This window comes from Anser brachyrhynchus, assembly GCF_964034855.1.
Source record: "Anser brachyrhynchus genome assembly, chromosome: 4".
In the NCBI taxonomy this organism is placed as follows: Eukaryota; Metazoa; Chordata; class Aves; order Anseriformes; family Anatidae; genus Anser; species Anser brachyrhynchus.
The window spans coordinates 9,090,612-9,110,870 of NC_137698.1; the positions used below are offsets into that span (position 1 = coordinate 9,090,612).

Sequence of the window (20,259 nt, forward strand, 5' to 3'; positions counted from 1 at the left end):
GACACTTCTGACATACCATAAACTCAGCAAGGGCGAGTCCAAAGAATAAGCAGTAATAATCTGCCACACAAACACAACACAGAGAACAACTGACTCAATCAATAACCTGCAGCAATAGACAGTGGGTCGCAGACTAAATCAAGCCATCAGTATAACACTGTATGAGAAAGCAGTTACTGTCTCAGGAGGCATCCATAGGCTGCTCTGTGTAAGACAGGACAAACAAGCCTCCTGCTCGGGGCTGGGAAAGCTTCTTCAGGAGCAGCATCTTCCTTTGGGCACCATCTCTCAAGAAAGACAGCAACTTGTGAAAAAAGTCCAGAGAGCAGCAACAAGGCTCGTCACAAATGGGAAAACAATGAACTGCGAGGAGAGATTAAACTGACAGGGTTTGTTTAGTCTAGAGACATGGGCCAAGCTCTGAAGTAAGGAAAAGGTCTCCATGAAGCAAGATGAAACACGTTTTTATTCCACATGTACTTGCAGAGGACAAGAAATAACAGCTGAAGTTACACAACGGAGATCTCAGACATTCTCAAAATGATATTTTATTTTTAAGTGTAATTAAGAATGGCAACAGGTTGTCTACGGAGGTACCAGAATAAATGCCTGCGCCCATTTTAAAATACGTTTAGACAAATATGTCAGAAATAGCTCAGCTACAGTTGTACCTGCCTTCAGGTAGAGGGACAGAGGAGACAACTCAAACTTCCTTCCAGACTCACCTTCTGTCAGTCTGTGTAAGTTTACCCAAAAATGCAAAGTCAAGACTCATCCACGCCTTCTAATTTTCAGAGCATCAACACTTCTTATATACTTTCACCTTTTTATTTCAGAACATTTTAAATTCTAATCTGACCTACTGAACAAAAGAGAAAATAATCTAAAAACAAAATGTTTCAACGTAATATTTACAAAATGTGTATCAGGACACTCTATTAGTTAGCTCTCCACCAAATCAAAAGGTCCTTCCTCCGCAGAGCTCTAGTCAAGAAAATTGTGTTGCTGTTACTGTGTTGACATCAGAATATGAGTAAGAGTTTGGATCAAATACAGGATCAGTCTTGTTGGCAGTCTGAAATCATGACTGTTGTCACCAGAGAGAAGAAAAGACAAGAAAAAAAAGAGTTGCTGTTGTAGAAATGCTAAGGAACTCAGGGGATACACTGTTTTGAAGAGACACAGAAGCTTTGGAAATAATGAGACTACAGTATTTTCTCAACTCCGGAGATTCAGAATTTGCAGCAAGCTCTGGGCTAAATTAAAACATTTTGTTTTTACTACACACCGAACCTGATTTTGCAGCACATTTCTTTGGTCACAATAGCTTAATATCAGGGGAACAATGCAACATTAAAAACCACACTGTGGCTCTGTCCATGTTTTCTAATCTCCGCTGAGATTATTTTAAATGAGAGCAAGAAAGCATCTTTTTCAAGTAAAATAATCCGTTACGCATTTGTCTCCAGACCTTTATTTAATGCAATTTATCTGTGGAGTTGCTCAGTTCCATCTATATAATCATTGTTATTTTGTTTGTGTTTTTCCAAAAGACTGATCAATAGCTTGAAAGAAAGAGCGACTTAATTTTAAAAACATATATATCTTGAGCTTTCAAAGGACTCAAAATGAAGTTACAACAAACAACATAATTTTGGGGTTTTGCCCACATTCAACATACATAATTTTTGCAAGTGGTAGCTTCTGCCAGTTGGGATTTGGCTGTCTGAACAGTAACATTTTCCTTTCTAAAGCTTTTTCTTTACGCACTGCTGGAGAGCTTTGCCTTTACCATAGAATTGCCACGTATGCACAAACATGTGAGTTGTTAATTTATAGGGGAAGGTGGACAGCAATATTTTCAGCCTAGAGTCAATGTAGACAATAAATAGTCAAAGAAACAATGGCCATGCACAAGAAAGAAGATGGAGAGCATGTTAAAAAGAGTCAGCTCTGCTGGACTGAAACTGCCAAGTGACACCATTGCTTTACTAACAATAATAATGCTATGTGTGTAGCATAGGTCTGTAACACACAAAAGAATGTTTTCAAAAAAGGGAAGAAAAATACTGTTTGAAAGAATTCCTTCATGCCTGTTCTCAGGGGTTTAAGGAAACAGACAACAAGCAGTTGCAGCACTGCAGAAATCACTTGAATTTCTTTACGGTATGTGCCCAGGGTGTTCTCAAAGAGGCAGCCGCAGATACACCACTGGAACGCGCTGCACTGCAAGGATGTTGCACTCATCATCCTGCTTTGGGAAGCACACACAGGTGTTTTAAAGGAACGCTCCCTGAAACCTGCCTTTTTGTTATTATTGTTTTGGAGACTTTCTGAAAAGAGAGCCCTGACAACAGGGCTGAGCTTTGTTTAGAGAACGCAATCCTCGTTCTCCCAGCTGCTGACAGGAAAAGGCCCTGTCCTGCCTAAGTGAGAAATTCCTTTCTCAGAGTCAAGGGATGAAAGTTGGTAGAGAAGAGCAAATATCTTCCCTGTGCTGCAAAGTTAAAACACCTGACAGCTGACTGTTAACAACATCAGAAATATACTTTTGTTCCATTCTGCAACATATAGCAAAGAAAAAAAAAATCTCTGCCAGGTGGTATTAGGTATTACAGGGATACAAAAAACATCCACATAATAACGTGATCCTGATAATAACCTGATATGCAGAGGTCCTCCCTCCTATAGAAACGAATTGTGTAGAGGCTATAACCCATGCAGTGAATCATAAACTCAATGCCAACCAGGCATATGCCATTCTGGTGCTATGTTGAGTGTTATTTTAAACATTTCCCCAAAAACCAAAAACTCACTGTTCATTTGAACAGACCTTGGGTGCATGCACTGCCATGACCTTTGATTTCTATTAGTCCTACACTACTGACAGTGTGAGTGCAAGGAAAAGACTTCTGCATAAGCATATCATATAGTTTGATTTTTTCCTTAACAAATGCACGCAAACCTAGAGACTGACAAATATCTTTAAATATTACAGGCTTGTAGTAAAAATAATTTAAAACAGTACAGGCAAAAAAAAAAAAAAAACGCACTGCAGGTGAAACTGATAGGCCTGACAAGGAACAGAAGTGAGCTGAGAAACCAGAGCACTGGAAACTATATAAACTTGCTCGAAGGAGGAGAACGGGCTGTGGACAACAAAGTGGGAAAGGGAGGAGCTGGATGAGAAGGGGAAAAATTTGTCATGCTTCTCTATAGGTCAGCGTGGCACTGAGGCTTGCTGAATCACGTTGCTCTGCTGTAGAAAATCGGCAAGGCCCGCGTAAAACGTCCTGTCCCTTCCCAGAGCGAGAGAGACAGAGATTTGTGACCTATTATTTGTGCCACTTACTCTGTTCACTCAAGGGAGAAGTTGCGTGCAGTGGATATGCTTGGGTGTCGTGCTGCATCATGCTTTGGCACGATGGGTCTATGCACTACATGATGGGACTGCTGTTTTCAATTTGCTTTTTTTGAGAGTCTAAACTACAAATAAACCCGTGTTATACTACAGGAACACTTAACCAGGAAAAATAACCAGCTGAACCACCCACCCACACAGGAGATGCTATAGTAACAGTCTTGCAAGTTTGTTTCATAAGGGATAATTATTCTTGCCTGCAGAATCCTTTTTTTTTTTTTTTGCCAGAAATTAAAAAGGTTATGAACACAAGTAGAAAAAAGGAATAATAAATAAATAAATAAATAAATAGAAGAATGATTTCCGAGCAATGCAGCTAAATGCCTTGCAGTGTCCTATTTCTCCCAGCACTACTTGGGTGTGAAACCAGCAGAACTATTTAAGCCACCCTTTGCTCACATGGCGTGCAGTTCTTTGCTGCAATTTTCTGCATGCTCAACCTAAAAACCCTGGGTCAAATCAGCAAGTACTCACAAGTACCACCAACACCAGGAAGGCTTTATTTTAACTTCAGTAAGTGCCAAAGGAGCGAGCCCAAGGCACCTCAGACCGAGCATGAGGTAGAACGATGGTGTGATCCCATGAGTGGCTTCAGCCAACGTAGGAGTGTGCTTCCATTGAAGTAGAAAGCCCGCTCAAAAACTGGTTTTCCTTCTGTTTTGGTGAAGCAATTTTGCAATCACATCACCGATCTGCTTCACCACGTGGTTGCCTAAGCACTGGAGAGGGAACAACACCGGGGAGGGATACCCTGCTGCTAGCGTGCCAAGTGAGGCTGGTTTATCCCAACTGGGAAACCACAGCCTCGGTGTTTGCTTCTAACCTGAACTGCCCTCTGCCTCAACGCTCCATCTGCAATGCTGGGTACAGATACCTCTTTGTCTGCCAGGGGAGATTTGTGAAACTGAAGTTAATGAACATTTAGATACCGTAATGATGGGTGTCTCATGAAAAAATGCGAGGAAATTAATAATTACAGCCTCAGCAGGGTTTGAATAGCATGCAGTAAATAAGGCGATGGTCACACGTTGAACAATGCAAGGAAAACAAAATACTGAATAGGGGCTCATTAAGCGAGTGCTGCCCATCTTTGGGGCTGAACAAAGCAGGGGTCCAATGGAAAAGCTAATCTGTTATCATGTAATTAAAGACTGCATAGTAATGCATACGCACAGAGGTCAAACAAAGGTTGCATGCAACATAAACACAGACATTTTGAAAACAACTCTACTAATGGTATTTTCATGCCTTTTTTTTTTTTTTTTCCTGGGGTAACAGTACATACTTTGAATATAAAGCTTACCGGGTAGCACTTGCTGACTTGCCATCATTTTAGCTCCATGAGCTGTCTTTCTAAATGCCATGTTATTCACCGTACAACTTACTAGTTTGGGTGCATTAAGGGTTTGGTCAAGTTCTTTGGTCCAGATCAGGCAAGAGATCAACCTAAAACCAGTCTGGAGTACTGAGGTAATGATACAAACCTTTTCTCCACTACACCCCTCCTATTGTCCTTGTGATAAGGCCAGAACATGGTTGCCTTCACAAGTGGCTATGAGACCAGAAAATGACAAAACCCTTTTCCAGTCTGTGATGGAAATTTGTTCAATGTGATTTTACATTATGCTGCACTGAAAAAAAAATGATGGGCATGTAACATGAAACAAGCTCGTAGTCTAAATGGGCTGCCATAGGGCTACACAAATTTGGAAAGCAATTTAGTCCAGCATGCGGAATAGAAACAGCCTGTTGCTGTTTATATATCTCTATCTACACATATTTCTATGGCCTTTGTCACCAGTGGAGACAGCTGCTCCCAATTACTGTCTCTCGTAAACAGCTCTGTGGAGTCAGATTGTATTATTATTTTCCGTTTTGCAGGATAGAAGGTGAAACGAGAGCAGACCAGATTCACAAAGGTATCTTTGTGCCTCTCACTGAAATCATCTGAATTTGATTCAACCAAAGAATGCCTATGGATTTAGATCTGCGAAACGGATGTCCATCTAAGTGGCATTACATTACAGAGCTGCAAAAAGAACCTAAGATTTCGAAATCCCAATCTGATTTTACATCTCTAAAAGGTCATTAGTAGACTGAACAATAAATTGCATATTCATAAAATCTGGCTGTATCATTTCCTTTGATAAGGTCCTCTCTTCTATTACTACCAAGATGGAACATTAAAAAGGCAAGAGAGATTTGGAGAGGAAAAATAAAGAGATTTTTTTTATTCCAAATGGTTGCTGTGATGGGTTTGATGCCTCTTTCACATGCCATTTGTAACTCTACCCCCCAAAAAAAAACATTGTCCACACAGCAGAAACAAAGCACATTGACAAATATGGAAAATATCAAAAGCATCAATGCTGCCATGCAATAAAAAAAAAAACACTTGTCATTTCAGCCAACAGTTTCAGAGGTACAAACTGTTATAAATCTTTTAGATCTATACAATATAATAAGATTTACACAACATCTTTAGTGAGCTCTTCAAATCCATTTTGATATCAAGTATAAGAGTTAAACCTAACTACAGGATCACAGAGCTCCTCTAGCTCTTCAAGTCAGGTACAGAACATGCTTGCCCACTAGCAGAAACGTGCAGTTTGGAGGGAAGGGAGAGCAGGACACCAGTCATGGGAATTTTCTCACTAATTCCTGTTTTCTCCAGTTGCCAACAAGCTTCCAATGGCAAGCATGCAGCCCTTCTCCAACGCAGTGCCCATCTAACAACTGTCCACCAAAAAGCATGAAGTAGCTTTCCAGAAACAACGTTGTGTTTATCCTAGGATGTAAAAACCTAAAGGTGCGAGTATTTGTCTTTAGTGGATGCTGGCGTCCGAGGTTGTAAACCTAAGGATTACATCCCCTCCTAGCTCTCCAAACACATAGGAGAAACTACAAACAAGTTTCTTACAAGTTTCTTACAGAACTTGCGGAAAAATAGGAGCTTCTTCACCTTTTAAAAACAGTGTGTTTTAGAAACAGATTTTCCCTTCTTTTTTATATCAGCTAGGCCGTTATTTCTTCTACCTAAAATAAACATAAAGGCATGTATTTTTTACAAAAGCAACATATCGTTAAGCTAATGTGAACACATTTTGGGTGGTGGAGTGACAGGTTAGTGCACAAGCATGCTTAAGGGTAATGTGCTTGGCAGACACTTCCTGGGACTGGAAGAAACTTGGTCACAAAGGTTAGGTTTTTATATAAACGACTGTCCAGGCACTTTATGTGCTTCCATAACTTAGTGCCATTTCATTTTATTGGTTTATGAGGTTTAGTTTGTTCTTCTTTGGTGGTATTATTTTGTTACTAAACAAAATGTACATGACCCAAGTGTATGTCTGCAGAGCTCCAAGGAGACTAGTTCTTTTTCCACCCAAAGTTCTGAGTGGTTTATGGAAAAGTTACAACATTATATTAAAAAAAAAAAAAAAATCCTGAAGTACAATGACAGTAGATATTCCATCTTGAATCCTCCCCGGTTCTTATAAAGCACTGCAACTCCCTCTGGCCCCGAGAAAAGTCAGTTTGCGTCAGTTTAAGGCAAGCTTTACAAAACTACAAACTTTAAAATTTGCTGCAAACTTTAAAAACTTGCTGCAGATCAGGACCACGTTATTTCCAGGGGAAGTACTCCACTCACAGAATTTATTCCCCTTATTTCTTTTGATTGTTCTTTATCTTTCTTCCTTCCAGTGACAAAAACACCCTTCTCAAACACCTTTTGTTTGTAACATTTCCACCTCCACAGACAGCTGTATCTTTATATATATATATATATATTTGTTGGCTTACCATTTCTTCCTTTAATTCATACACATTTTAATGAGTTTTGAAACCACAATCCAAATTTCACACCATACTCATTATTTTACTTTAAACAGGATAAAAGACACTTGTGTTTAAATTGATGAACACAACACCTAATTCTTATCAATGCATATAAAAACCTGAAGGAAAGGTGCAAAGAGGACGGAGCCAGGCTCTTTTCAGTGGTGCCCAGTGCCAGGACAGTAGGCAGTGGGCTCAGACTGGAGCACAAGAGGTTCCCTGTGAACACCGGGCAGCACTTCTGTGCTGTGTGGATGACCAAGCACTGGCACAGGTTGCCAGAGAGGTTGTGGACTCTCCTCCTTGGAGATTTTCAAAAGCCACCTGGACGTGGTCCTGGGCAGCCTGCTCTGGGTGGCCCTGCTTGAGCCGGGGTTTGGACCAGATGGACCCCAGAGGTCCCTTTCCAGCCTCATTCCTTCTCTGGCTCCACGACATTCACATCAGGAAATCTCAAGTGTCTATCCCTATCTGCAGTAAGAAACCTCTCTAAATTTCCTTTATTGCAGCTATAACCAGAGTTTTTCCTGACACCCTCCCCCCACCCCCGTTTTATTGTTAATAACAACAGACGTGGACAAAATCAGGTATAAAATTAAAAAAAAAAAATCATAATTATGGAAGACTTTTTTTTACCTTCCTTCTTTTTACTGATGCCTCCTGGCACATAAACTGGAAGATAAATAGAAAGCAACAAAATTCATAAACCTAAGTACACCTTCAGGCAGCTACTGACAACCAAACTGTTAAGAGAACGTGAAGAAAAGTACATTTAACAAATAGTGGCATTTATGAGACCTTCCAGGTCTTTGAAAACTGATCAGAAAAAATGCTCCTGAAGCCTAAATTTATTCATGAAACTGAAGGCATTAGTGACAGATTCAGATGAAGGCGATGTTATTTCTTCATCTGTAGCTGTATTTTCAGCTGGTGGCTTCCCACAGGCAGCTCTCATTCATTCAACAAAATCTATTTGGTGCTCCATATTCAAATAAAATATATTTAGCTTCTTAAACAGAAATATTGAGTTCTCATATCACAACAGAAAGGTTAGTATAACATGATATTGATTTACTCAAGAGGCATTCAGATTTAAGACTAGAAAAATGGAGCTGAGTTCAGCTTCCAACTGCTAACCTGCTCTGAAAGAATAAATCGGAGCATGTCCCAGGGGCCCCTTGGGTTGCCCCACGAAGGTGGGACACAACGAATCCATCTACAAGAGGGGAGTACCTCAGGAACACCCCTTTTCATCAACCCAATGTCACATACTTCTGTTCTGCACAATGATCCTGCATAATCTATGCATTTTAGTTGGTGAATAAGAGCTTCAAATACCACACAATAAGTAGCATCTATTTGGGCAGGAGGAAAGAAGACAAACTACGATAAAGCCACCAGTGAGGAAAAAGACCACCCCATGTTCACGTCTCCCTTTTATTTCTGATAAAAGTGACTTGCCAAAAGGAAATAACGTTGGCTTACATACACCGTTGCAGTATGTACTGGTCTGGGAAGTACAGGAATTGCTTTTATCCTCATACTTCACACCACGTATTTAAACGTATACATATATAATTTGATTGCAACTTATGTCAACATAGAATTGGCTCGCTAATCATTACATTTCAGAATGTGATCTCTGTGCTTCTTTTTTAAAGGAAAATCTAGCTGGTTGCTGTAAAAGTTCAGTCTGTAACAAAGTTAGCACAGCTCACACAAATCATGGCAACTTCTGCACAGAGTGAACCTGCACACCAGCAAATTGTGTATTTTGAATGTCTTCATTTCTGATTCTGATTTGCTAGGATTCCCTACAGTTTAATCTTTAGTCACTTCATTTTCTCGTATGGACATTTAGAAAGTAATAATAAAAGGGAGGAATCAATACTACTCCTGCTTTATCTTTTTAATAAGATACTTAACATATGTAAAAATTCTCTTATTGCTTGAGCTGACCAGACACAGAGACATAGGACAGAGCCATCCATTAAAAGCCTTAGATGGTACCTAACTCAGGTAAAGAAAGAAACTAAGCCCATTTGTTTCCGAAGCTATATACCACATGCTGAATTTCCCAATGCTACTGCAAAGTCACCAAGACACTCTGTGGCTGGCAAGAACAAGAAATTTGCTAGAAACCTTCTGCAAATGAAACCCAGCTGCTTAAGCACAATCCCAGATGTCTCTTACACTGTGTGGCTTTGATAGATTAAATTGAGCATAAGAAAGAGATGAAATATTTATGAAAATTAAATTTGCAGGATGCATGTCAGTAAGCCTGAAAAACACTTTTTCGAATGAAGACAGGAAACCACATTTTTCACCCAACCAAGTTAGGGTAGGTTACAGCAGCGGTATTCACATGAGCTTCTGAGATGCTTATGTTTCCTGCAGACTGCTCAGCTTTTATTCAAACCACTCATTCCAGAAACAGCGACCACAAATACTGACTCTGACACTGGTGTATCAAGCATTTATAAACAACACACACAAACGAAATACTATGTTTTACTCGTTATCCACCTAAAGGTTTAGTATTTTGAAGGCTGGGAAAGAGCTCAGATCACATACACTATTCTGTGTAACGACACTTAGCCCTGGACACAGAATATTGCTGGAATGAAAAAATCCTCGTTAAACATTTAAGGGAATATTTTCAGATATTTAAGCAAATTAATATAGTCTGAAAGAGACACTTTCACACTACCTGTTCATCAAAACTTCACATTTTCCTTGTATTGGCTTCCTAAAAAGAATTATGAAAGAAAAACTCAATCTGGTGAAAGAGTCACAGCAACAGAACAGTGAATTAAGATAATGTTTAGAAGCTATAGAAGCACAAAATACCCCCCATTTTTCCGGTAATACACATCTTGCATGAAACCCCCCAAACCAGCAAACATCTCCCTGCATGGTCCAGGTCTTGTCTGTCCCAGCAGATCTGCTACCACAATAGCACGTGCTACCAGTGAGTAGGATGACGTTTTCATTTCCTAGCCATTCCTACCTTTCATCACTTTGGAGGCAAATGTCTTTGAGAGGGTGGTGCTCTCTTTCACATGCTCTTCTCTCTCCTTTTGGGGTTGGGAAGCCCGGAAGAGGTTTTTAGGGAGTTAATCCTTCTGATAGTTTAGCACTCAATTATTTCAAAACCCTGCTCAGTACAAATACCCATTCACATCAGGAATTGTGACTTAGTGCAAACAGATGTGGTCTTCTTAGCAAAGCAAAACCAATACACAACAGTAACATTTTTTCTGTGGATTAATAATAACAGGGCTGCAGTTCTCTGTGTTGCTCACTGAGTATGAGACCCCTGGCTTCAGCAAACCAGAGACAATTCCAACTCCTCCCGCTTTCCTTGTGCTACTTGAATACCTCCTGCCAACATTACAAGGACACAGAATGAGCCACGACACTGGAAACATCCCAAAGGAGATCTGCAATTTACCTGAATAAGCACAGCAAGCAATGCTTCCCAAACTCTCTTTCAAAAGAGTGGCACAAATATTCTATTTTCTTTTCATGGGATGTTTATACACTAGGAAATGAGGATCTTTTATCTGCTAAGCTAATTTAATGCCAGATTTCAGCAGAGGAATGATGAGTTCTACTTACATTAACACAGTGTCTGAAGCAACAGTCTAAAAATCTGCTCATAGAAAATATTAGGCAATATCTTCTTACTGTCAATTTGCAGCATAAACTACTGAAAAATAGGAGAGTTGAAAAGAGAAGTTAATAGACTTATAGGACTGACTTTCTTTTAATCCCTGGTCTTGATAAGCAAAATGATATGCTAGAGCTATTATTTTTTTTCCAAGAGTTAAGCCTCCACGTCTGCCAAGTACTCAAGAAAGAGAGCGGTCCTGACAGCCTCAGAAGGACCATCTCCATTTAAAATCCTGTAGGTGTTTGGAGGGACCTGCTGAGCAAACACTTCATGGTTACTTTGGTTAACAAATGACACATCTTGTTTTGGTCCACTTAAATATTCTGCATCCTAGCTACAAATCTGGGACAAATGGCATCCAAAAATTGTAAGAGGGAAGCATTTGCCAAACTGCAAAACAAGCCTGGCCTTCAATCCCGGTATCTTTGTCAAGGCCAGATAGCTGAGGACCAGACGCTCCAGGACTGATAAACTCCTGCTCATAGCAAGTGGGTGCAAAGTATGCTTTGTGTGTCCTAGGTTGAACTGCAGCTCCTAGGAAAACGAGGAAGGAGGGAAAAAAGGAAGGAAGACCCAAATACTGCTATCTTCCCTGCAGGTATGATGCTGAAGAGATCGGATTTCGAGTGTCTGCGATGCTCACCACAGGTCACTTTTATTGCTGATTAATAGCGAGAGATTAATAGCTGGGGATACCACATAATAGCTGCAGTAAAAAACTCCTGAACACACTGTCATGGTTATGCATTTAACAGCTGTGTTCATACTCGCAGTGCATTTTGCCATATGGCAACCGGGATCACCTTACACTTAAAAAAATGACTTTAGATGCGTGCTAAGCAACAGTGCTGCACCCCTACCCCTAAAGCAATGCAGCCTTCGCACTGCATCCTTCAGCTTCGCACCAGCCAAACGACGTCAGCTCGTATCTTCCAAGCGCAAAAAAATTTAGCTGCAAGGTTCGGAGCGTTAGAGCCCATGGATGAGCACCAAATATTGCAGCTGGGAGGCAGCAGCCTGGCTCTTTGCCAGGTGACAACTAGACCAGCAGGTGAACACAATTTTTTTATTTTTTTTTTTGGATTAAACTGAAGTGCAGTACTGCCTGCTAAATCCCTTGAGCAGCGAACTGTGTGACAAGTAATTACGCCGAGGAATTTTGTTACATCAGGTTTATGTATTCACCAGATTGCAGCTATAATTAACAGTTGTGACTACTCAAAGTCCCTGTGGCTCTGGATCTGCTGATTGTAAAGGCTGATGTGTCACTCCGCGCGCGGCACGAGGATGAAGCATACCAACAGAGAGCACTACAGGCATAAGCATCATCCTGCTCATCTAAGAAACAACAAGCTCATGCACAGTTTTCTCCAACTTTCTCTCCCATTTTTCCACAGACACTACCCTCTTGCATTCAGAAAGATTTCTCTATGGTTTCCTTGTAGCAGTTTAGGACCGTCCTGTAGCACGGTCTGTACCCGCTGGGAAGATGCTTGTCTGCACCAAGGACAGTGTGGGACAGTGGAGAGGATCCTGTGTACATCCTAAAAGGGAAAAATGAGGGGACCAGGACTCAACCCATGTAAAGCTCCATTTTTACTGTATCTTAAGACTTGCACGTTATCCCACATACAGAACTGATTCAGCTACGCAATGCCACAAGGAAGTGATTTACCCAAAACTCAGCTTCCCCTGCTCTGCATTTATCTTTTTTTATCAGATTTTTTTTTTTTTTTTTGGTCAGACCATAATCTTTGGTCAGATTATGGGGCAGAAGAAACTTTTCCAAAAAATAATAATAATAGAAAAAAGCTGTTTTGGCAAGGGGAGCTCTCGTCACCTGTTTCCTTAATAGCACAACCTTCCCATTCACATCATTAAGCTTAGTAAGCACTTTTTCTCAATCCTGAATACAAGATCTGTGGTTCCATCTGACCTTCCTCCATTGGTAGGATGACCCTTTGGCCTCAAGTTTAGAAAAAAAAAAAAGAAAAAAGAAAAAAAAAAGATTAAATCCAGCCAAAAATACCCAACAAACATCTAGAAGATAAAAAAGATTAGTAATTGCTGACACAGGTAAAACTAATCAAGTCAGAGATATTTAAATTCCTTTAGGAAAAGGCATAGGTCTTGTGGACAGAAGAGAAGCAACAGACATAGCGACTACCTTGCCTTGTAGCAAGGTTTCTGCCATAGCACAGGCTCTCACAGCAACAAGAACCTGGCTGAGATGTACCGGCCATGGGGTGCATGGGTGTGGGGTGGGAAGGGAGCTCTCTCCATCCAAAGATGGGGCAGTGACTTGTCATCAAAACGGAAGGATGCAGCGTCAAGCGGATTTCGGCAGGGGGCTGCCCTGGGTGGTCTTACATCATGTTTCCACTAATGATTTAGGCATTGAAAGCAGGTTTGCATACAGAAACTTCAGTTACTACTGGGCTGAAAAGAACTGGAGGATAGTTCTCAAGAAACTGGACAAACGAGCAGGAAAACCTGGCGTGCCATTCAGCCAGGATAACATAACACGCAGCCAGTATAACATAACACGTGCACATGCGATGGCACAAATAAAGAAACAATTTGCCAAACAACCTTCCTCTGAAAAAGAATCTGCAAATTACCAAAGCTTACAAGCTGGACACAAGGAAGCGATGTCAGGCCACCGTAAAAAAGGCAAACACTGTGCTGGGGCACGCAAACAGAGACACAGCCCAACAAGCAACCCTCCTGTGCTCGCCAGCCCTGGAGCAGTGCAAGATCCCGCGCTCAGCCCTGGGTTTTGCATGTGTAGGTTTCCCTACACCCAGCGCAGACCCGCTGTTACGCTGATGCTAACATCAGCTGCAGTTCTCCCATCAGTGCGGAACCACCAGCATCTCCACGGGTTATTTCCAGACAAAAGGTAGGCTCCACGGCCTAATCATCTCCCTACCGTGACCACCTTGCATGGAAACAGGAACTTCGAAGGGAAGGAGTGGAGGCATCTACTAAGTAAATTGAAGCTGGAATTAATGCTGCTTTAGAAAACCTTGCACTTGGCCTGAGGCATGGACTGAATTACTTAAAGGACCTCTTAATTTGATTTTAAGCATGCTTTTCATAACAATTGGCCTTGAAACTGCCTAGAGCAATGGGACTCTGACCCATAACCCAAATGGCAGGAGGAAGCCAAGTGTTACAGCCATGTGAATGAAAAATAAATAAATACGTTAGCAATATCATTTAACAGCGCAAAGTTTTGCAAGTTTTTTTTCCAGGGTTTTATCTCCTAAAATTATCCAAAAGCACGCAGCTTCAGTTGCTATCACTTTGCCTCTCTTTCATTGCTGAGAGGACTTGTGGCCAGCCTCCATCTCCTGTTCAGCCCCTAGGAGGAGGGCACAGAGCCAGTGAGAGCACTGGGGGGGAAACCTCACGGGCTCCCCAGCACCAGCCCCTCTCTGCAGAGCTGGCAAACAAGAAGCATGCAGTCCTCAGAAAGGCAAAAATCCCTGTGCTGAACAGGCCACTAGCTACATTTTCAAAAGTTTGTACAAGCACTCAAAAATCAAGTCAAGATTTGACTACTGACTGATGGGAAGCTGGGAGCACATTTCCAATGCAAACTGAGCTCCTGAGCAGCTGGATTTCAAACCCTGCTCCTGGGAATCTCCTACTGACACTTGCAGCTACAGTGCTGGTAAGAAATAACATTGAGGATCTTGTCTTTTGGAGTTACAATTGAATGCTGAGCTTTGCACTGAGAATTCTGCAGAGATGCAAAAATCTTAGTTTCTTCCAGGCAGGAGGAGGAGTTTTCTGTGCACATCCTCCAGCAACACACTGCATTTCTTTTGCAGATCTTGACGATGCCCTTACAGATGCTCATATGTCAGAATACATCTGACTGCCTTCAGGGTCAGTCATCACACTGAGATTCCTGATGTCTTTAAGAGCACATATTTCATATATATATATATTTATATATATATATATATATTAAAAAAAAATAAATAAAACAGAGATGAAGTTTGATATCGAGGTTTCTAAACTACCTTAGAAGCTGTTTGACCTTATTTTGGGTGGGCATGGGTAACTCTAAGAAGCCACTTGTTTGTCAAGGGATGGCATGAAAAAAAAACAAACTTCAGACCACTTACCCACCGAAATTTTAAAAGGGAATGGAGAAGCTAATAAAACTCAGAAACCTTTATGGCCAGCTCCTGGTTTCGGGGGAGCTGCGCACAGCCCCAGCTGCACTCCCCGCTTCGGCAGCAGAGGGTGCTGACGGAGTAGCAAGGGGTCCCCACAAGAACATCCACTGTCCCTCAGGTGGAACAGCAATTGGGCCACTTCACGTCAGTACCACTTAGGATGAACAGGACCAGGGAGGGGGTTTCCAGTAGGTTTGAAATATCACCGAGAGCTCGCACGACCTGCTTGTGCTGTGCAGAACAGGACGGCATGCTCACTGCTGTGCCTCTTACACAAGCTTCGGGAGTGGAGACTGAAAATGGGTGAGACACTCGGTCAAGAATCAGCCACAAAACATCACTCTCAGTGGTTAAAGAACTGAAAATCAACCAAGGATGGCAGGTTTGAACCCGAATGTCACCACTGACGCTCAGTACAGACTCCTGCAGCCCCAAATCCTGCTCCCAGCAGCTCCTGGAGCCCAGCTGCTCCCGCGGCCACCCTGGCCGCTTCCTCCCGCAGGGAAGCCTGCCGGACAGATGGGCTGCACGGGGGCCACTGCTGGTTCACGTCGTATCAGGAAGCCAGAGTAAAGTCATCTGAAGCACCAGCAAAGCTCCTGCTGGATACCGAAGGACTGTAGGTGAGGTCACGGAAAGTTTAACTGTTTAGCAAATGCAGCTGACTAATTAATGGAGGGGAAAAAAAAAAAAAAAAAAAAAACCACCTTGCTTGTACATTTTTCTTTTCAGATGCAATACTCAGCTTAACTGTTTCCTGATGAAAACATCCAAGCCAAACCACCAAACGTTTCGTTAAATTATCTGCGACTTTTTGAAAGACACTACATTTAACGAAAAAAAAGTCTCTTCAAAGAGCAGTTTACACTCCTCCCAGCGAACGCGTACGTGAATGAAGCACACCTCCACCAGCAGTTTACAAACCACAGAAAACATGCCATCTTGTAGGCTGCCTGGCGAACTTGTTTCCAAAGGCGGCTGCTGTAAATACGTTTCCCTCGTTAATACGCGTTCAGCCCCCAGAATAAAGCCCCTAGGATTGCGCCGTCAATCAAAATCCCGCCTTATTACCGCCTGTTTACCGCTAATTGGCGTCCCCTTGTCTTATTAGCTATGTCAAATTTTTTTGCTTCCCGATGGGTAAAAATGGCATTTTCAGTCGTAATTAGCGTGATGCTTTCCTGCTCGGACGGCAGCGCCAACAAGTTGGCTCTTCCCACCGCACACAACGCCTGTTGCTCTTGCAGCCCGTCCTCCAGGAGCGGAGCGAACAAAAAAAGAACCCCGGCTGCTGACCGAGGTGACGAGGGAAACTTTTCCGAGGCGTAAGCGAGCTTTCCGCGGGAAGATTCAATTCACAGCTCCCCCCAACCCCCCTCACCCCGGCCCCGAGGGGACCCCCCCGGCCCCCCGCACCTACCTGCAGCCGGCGGCGGCTTCACGCCTCACGCCGGGGAAGCCCCGGCCCCGTCGCGATCGGGGGTCGCGACCGTGCCGCTGCGCCGGGGCTCTGGGCAGCCGGGAGGGGGGAGGAGGAGGAGGAGGAGGAGGAGGAGGAGGAGGAGGAGGGCGAGGCAGCCTCCCCGTGGCTCTGCCCCGGGCGGCGGAGCGAGGACCCGCTCAGGCGCTGCCATCCATCCGCGCAGCGCCGCCGGAGCCCCCGCGCCCCTCGCGTTGCCTCAGGAAAAATCGAGTTTTCAGTCTCTGAACTCTCGCTTCTTGTGGAAGAGCCCGCAGCGTAACCCAGCTCCTCACAGCCCGCAACGAGGGTTCGTAGCAGCACGGGGATGTGGCCCGGGCTCCCCAACAAAACGCAGGTGGTGCCCCAAAACACCGCACGCAGCGCTGCGACGGGGCGTACAGCTGGGCACGCCACGACAGACAGGCCCCGCACTGCCACCGAGCAAAAAGGAGGAGCAGGGGCACTGCTCACTTGGCATTTGCAAATGAACCCCATACCGAGATGTAGTAATTAATTGTTAACAAAAACACTCATTTTTTTTTTCTCTAAATGGATGAGAATAGTAGATTTAGTCGCTTGTTTTTTACTACGCGTGCTCAGTTTGGTACTGGTGCCATGCTCCCGTAGCTACCAGGAGCCTGGCAGCCAAATTCTGGGGCAGATCCGCATCCTGGATGATGCTCAGCAAAATGGAAACAACCTCCTGCAGCAGCTGCCTGTCACTTGTTGTGCAACGTGTAGTAATAGCAAGGCAAAACTCAACTTTACGTAACTAAGGGTAATCTGCCCGAAGTGGTCCTCAGCCTTGCCCAGCCACTGTAAGCATGGCGAGCATTACTCTCGCCTTCCCAATGATGTGGGGTATTCATTATCTCTTTCCTCATCCTCTCGTTTAAAACTCCATTGCCGGGTTGATTGATACACCATTTTGCGTTTACAAATGTACATCTCTATGCACAGAAATGGAATACATTGTTTACTGGAATATCATTTTTCTCTCTCGTGTTTTCATTAGAATATGTAGCAATAAGTCAACATGTTAGTATCTAACATTTATTTTCTAATAGGAGTCCTGTTACAGATTTGCTCCACAGCTGGTATCAATTTTCATCAGAAAAAATATCTTAAAGTTCATATTTAATGTAAATGCTGTGTTCAAAAAAGAATGCTTGGTGTGTCCTTCCCAAGCTCCCATGTAAGCACAAAAAAACCCTTAGAGCAATGTGTTAGCATCTGATAGCACCATTTAAAATGGTGATGACACCATTCTATTACTAAACCAAAAAATCCCCAACTGCCCCATGCCATACATCTTTCATCAAAAGCTACAGAGCAGATCTTTCTGCATACACCTAGCATAGGATGCCACTCCTTCAGCTTATTAACCTTATATTATCAATCTTTCAGACTGCAAGATGCACCAACATAATTCTTTTGATATTACCATATAATTAGTATTATATTACACCTGGGATAGACACCACAAAGCCCAGTTGTGACTATAAATGACTGGATAAATTCAGAGCTGCAAATGTCTGAATTTGGAAGGCTGTCATTAAAAGTATGGGGAATCTAACCAGGATGCTTTTAGGATGGCACAAAAAAGCAGGCTAATGCAAACACAAGTGTTTAAAAATCAGTATTTGATTCAAGTTTGTATCTGTCCAGAGAACTAAGTAACAAGAGTGCAGAAGTGAGGTCAAAGCTTTTGATGGAAAGAGCCTCAAACACATCTGGAAAGCTGAACCATGGCTGAGAAACTGAAGCCAACGTGTGTTGGGACAGCCAGGGTTAACCAGCCTGGCCCACTGAAGGAAATCAGAGATCTGGAAGGAAGAATACAAAAATTAACAGAGGTAGAGCACCTCTTAGAAGTAGCTGGCTTTCATCAAGCTCTTTTTCAGCACTAACCACCGGTGCCTAATAGATATTTGTTAGGGTGCTGATGGCAGGAGGACTCTTTCAGACAGTCAGTGGTGTATTTGCTTAAATTACATTTCATTGCATATTCATACAAGATACATGGCTATCAACTTGCATTCCTCCTTGGGGCAGTGGTCAAAAAGAAAGAATAAACTACTTTAAGATATGTCTTGATTGCTTTTGAGAAAGAAAAAAAATGAGAGATAGCATTACATGGTTGTTCGAGACACAGCAGTCATGGATGTGACACATGAGGTTTCCCTCCCATCCCATACTCCAGTGTTTCTGACCTTAACGTGTATAATACTGCCCCACTCAGCTGAGCAAAGATGTGGTACCTCAGTTATGGGAAGCAAAGAAAGGAGAGAGACTGCAGAGAGACATTTTGCTCATGTTCTTCTGGTGCCTTCAGAGCTCAAGGTGTGAGCTGCAACTAAGCAGTGTTTTTTATTGTACATTTATAATGAGGGGCAGAGCAATCCTGTTGGTATTAGAGCACAAAGCAATATAAATAAATAAATGAGGCAAGCAATAATGTGTTATAATTACAAGACTTCTAGACAGGCTGTTAATGTTCATGGAGCTTCCCCTCAGTCCTGGGGAATAATTCAGCATTATAACATTTATTCTTTGCATAGGATACAAGCAAAAGTACTGCAAATTATGGCACTGATAGGGACGTCATATTTCCAAAACTGGAAAGAAAATTTTCAAGATATCATAAATGTGGAAAAGATATTCCCACATCACAGGGGGTGACATCATTGTTTCCATAGTTGTTAATGTCATCAATGATGTAACTGTATCTTTGATTTCTTCCTGCTAATTACGCTATTTCTTATATATTCTGTGTTCTGCAAAAGCTCTTTGCCCATTAAAATACTTTTCTAAGCCAAAGCACAAATAAAGTCTAAATTAACAACATTTCACTGCTGCTGCTCCCCCCCATCCCCAGTTTAGACAACAATCCAGCATTTAAACTACAGTAAGTAATAGCCGCAAATGGAAGGCTCTCCCTTCATATGAAACCTGCTTACTGATGCTTTCTCCACAAAAGCTGGCAGAAACAAATTCTTTAAGACACTATTCGCTAATATTTTCGCTTGCTTTGTGCTGAAACATAGCATCCCTATTCACAGAGCACAAACTCAAAAAGAACAAAAAGATGCTTTCACTCAACTTTGAAAAATTGGGGCATTCAAACCCAGGGGTAGGCAGACAACAAAAGCCCTGACGTCCTTAGAAATCTCTGAAAAGACTCTTAAAAGATGCTGGAGAAGCGAGTTGAACATCTTTTGCCCAAGTTTCTTCCCTCCCATTCCACTTGCGGGGCACTCCACGATGCCGGGCAGCAGCAGCCCCGGTGCGCAGGGACACCATTGCCTTGCAAACAGCCCCCATCCCCCTGTGGCGTGGCTCAAGGAGCCCTGTAGTATTCCAGGCACTTTTTCTCTCCTGGTTACTTTTTTTTTTTGGTGGTGGTGGTGATGTTTTTTTTGTTTTGTTTTGCAGAGATCTGCCAAAGTTTGCCCTCCGCTCTGTCACCTCCCCCCAGTTTGGAAAGGGTAAAATGGGAGCGAGAAGGGAGAAAATCCCATAGCTTGTCCAAAGCATGCAAGGATGATTTGTGTTCTCACTTATGGGGTATGACTGTCACTGTTGATCTGCTTTCAGGCCTAGATTACATGTGATAAGGGCTGACCTTATTTGAGTATTCACACATTATGCACTCATGGAGAGCACG

At 42.5% G+C, this 20,259-nt stretch overlaps 1 protein-coding gene across 15 annotated transcripts in view; it reads right to left on the reverse strand.

Annotated features, from left to right (window-relative positions):
- The window catches only part of BMPR1B (bone morphogenetic protein receptor type 1B), a 261,476-nt gene that overhangs the window by 60,357 nt on the left and 180,860 nt on the right, over positions 1 to 20,259 (reverse strand). For 2 of the 15 annotated variants that reach the window (XM_080591074.1, XM_080591075.1), the window contains one exon: positions 16,551 to 18,418. The exons of the other annotated variants lie outside the window; for them this stretch is intronic. The gene's annotated coding sequence lies outside the window, so the exon portion shown is untranslated. Of the gene's footprint in view, positions 1 to 16,550; positions 18,419 to 20,259 lie in introns of those variants that run through there. 15 annotated transcript variants of the gene reach the window in all.